The sequence below is a fragment of the Styela clava genome, chromosome 14 (genome assembly GCF_964204865.1).
Source record: "Styela clava chromosome 14, kaStyClav1.hap1.2, whole genome shotgun sequence".
Lineage (NCBI taxonomy): Eukaryota > Metazoa > Chordata > Ascidiacea > Stolidobranchia > Styelidae > Styela > Styela clava.
The window spans coordinates 7,498,303-7,500,802 of NC_135263.1; the positions used below are offsets into that span (position 1 = coordinate 7,498,303).

General features: G+C 53.8%; 1 non-coding gene across 1 annotated transcript in view; it reads right to left on the reverse strand.

Annotated features, from left to right (window-relative positions):
• LOC144432275 (small subunit ribosomal RNA) overlaps positions 1-1,166 on the reverse strand; it is a 1,810-nt gene extending 644 nt beyond the window's left edge. Inside the window, exon 1 of the ribosomal RNA XR_013480511.1 lies at positions 1-1,166. This exon is cut by the window's left edge and continues 644 nt beyond it. This is a non-coding gene — a ribosomal RNA (small subunit ribosomal RNA).
• Positions 1,167-2,500: the final 1,334 nt, after the last annotated feature.

Below are 2,500 nucleotides of genomic sequence, written 5' to 3' on the forward strand. Positions count from 1 at the left end.
GGTGGTGCCCTTCCGTCAATTCCTTTAAGTTTCAGCTTTGCAACCATACTTCCCCCGGAACCCAAAGACTTTGGTTTCCCGGAAGCTGCCGGAAAGGTCGTCATGGTAACGCCTCCCGATCGCTAGTTGGCATCGTTTATAGTCAGAACTAGGACGGTATCTGATCGTCTTCGAACCTCTGACTTTCGCTCTTGATTAAAGAAAACATTCTTGGCGAATGCTTTCGCAGTAGTTCGTCTTCCGCCGATCCAAGAATTTCACCTCTAACGGCAGAGTACGGACGCCCCCGTCTGTCCCTCTTAATCATTACCTCGTGCTCCGAAAACCAACAAAATAGAACCGAGGTCCTATTCCATTATTCCATGCAACACTATGCAGGCGAACAGCCTGCTTTGAACACTCTAATTTTTTCAAAGTAAACTTATCGGCCACCGCCGACACTCAGTCAAGAGCACCGACGGAGAACCGAAGGTGAGGCGAACGCAACCAGTGACACGCCTTGCGACGGACCGGCGGCGCTCGCCCAAAATCCAACTACGAGCTTTTCAACCGCAACAACTTTAGCATACACTGTTGGAGCTGGAATTACCGCGGCTGCTGGCACCAGACTTGCCCTCCAATGGATACTCGTTAAGAGTTTTAGGATGTACTCATTCCAATTACAGGGCCTCGTTAGAGTCCTGTATTGTTATTTTTCGTCACTACCTCCCCGTGTCGGGAATGGGTAATTTGCGCGCCTGCTGCCTTCCTTGGATGTGGTAGCCGTTTCTCAGGCTCCCTCTCCGGAATCGAACCCTGATTCCCCGTTACCCGTTATCACAAAGGTAGGCACGTAGCGTACCTTCGACAGTTGATAGGGCAGACACTTGAATGATACGTCGTCGGTGCAGAGACCGTACGATCCGCGTGGTTATCCAGAGTCATCAAACGTCACAGGACGAACCCGGTCGGTTTTGATCTGATAAAAGCGGGCCTCCCGAAGTCGGCGCTTAATGCATGTATTAGCTCTAGAATTACCACAGTTATCCACTTCGCTTACGAGACCAAATAAACCAAGACTGATTTAATGAGCCATTCGCAGTTTCGCTTTACGAGAACTCGTACTTGCACCTGCATGGCTTAATCTTTGAGACAAGCATATCACTACTGGCAGGATCAACCAGATAGCTGCGACAGCTGCGCTCGGCCCTTGCTGGGCCGCCCGGCGCGTGCTCGTCGCATTCGTTTAAGACCGAGGCGATCGCCTGCGGCCGTACTCAGCTTCGACAGTCGCTGGCCGCGACGTCCACGCTCTCGCCGGCAGTGCCAGGCGGAGCGATTTGCGTTTTTTCTTTGCTCGCCCTCTCTCGGGCTCGATCCATTCAGTTTCGCACAAACAAGAGCTCTGCCGGCCGCCTGCAGCGGTGCCTAAAACCCGGGCATAACAATGCGACCGTTCTGCTAGGCCGACAAGCGCTCAAGCCAGACGCTCGATCGAACGCCCCCTACATATTAGTCGAGACAACGGCTCGCTCATTAGCATCGCGTTTGTACTTTAACTTTTTTTGGCTCGGCTTCTTTCGACGCCGATGCCGGCGACGCAGCACTCTCTCGCCCGCCAGCCACCGAGAAAAGGGTGCGCTCCGACCGGCCCCGCACCGCTCTTTCTTGGCTCATTCGAAATTACTGTCTTTCGCTCTGACATGCCTTACCTAGGGTTAGGTTAGTATGCTTGCACGTTTGTACTTTAACTTTTTTCGGCTCGGCTTCTTTCGACGCCGATGCCGGCGACGCAGCACTCTCTCGCCCGCCAGCCACCGAGAAAAGGGTGCGCTCCGACCGGCCCCGCACCGCTCTTTCTTGGCTCATTCGAAATTACTGTCTTTCGCTCTGACATGCCTTACCTAGGGTTAGGCTAGTATGCTTGCACGTTTGTACTTTAACTTTTTTCGGCTCGGCTTCTTTCGACGCCGATGCCGGCGACGCAGCACTCTCTCGCCCGCCAGCCACCGGGAAAAGGGTGCGCTCCGACCGGCCCCGCACCGCTCTTTCTTGGCTCATTCGAAATTACTGTCTTTCGCTCTGACATGCCTTACCTAGGGTTAGGTTAGTATGCTTGCACGTTTGTACTTTAACTTTTTTCGGCTCGGCTTCTTTCGACGCCGATGCCGGCGACGCAGCACTCTCTTGCCCGCCAGCCACCGAGAAAAGGGTGCGCTCCGACCGGCCCCGCACCGCTCTTTCTTGGCTCATTCGAAATTACTGTCTTTCGCTCTGACATGTCTTACCTAGGGTTAGGTTAGTATGCTTGCACGTTTGTACTTTAACTTTTTTCGGCTCGGCTTCTTTCGACGCCGATGCCGGCGACGCAGCACTCTCTCGCCCGCCAGCCACCGGGAAAAGGGTGCGCTCCGACCGGCCCCGCACCGCTCTTTCTTGGCTCATTCGAAATTACTGTCTTTCGCTCTGACATGCCTTACCTAGGGTTAGGTTAGTATGCTTGCACGTTTGTACTTTAACT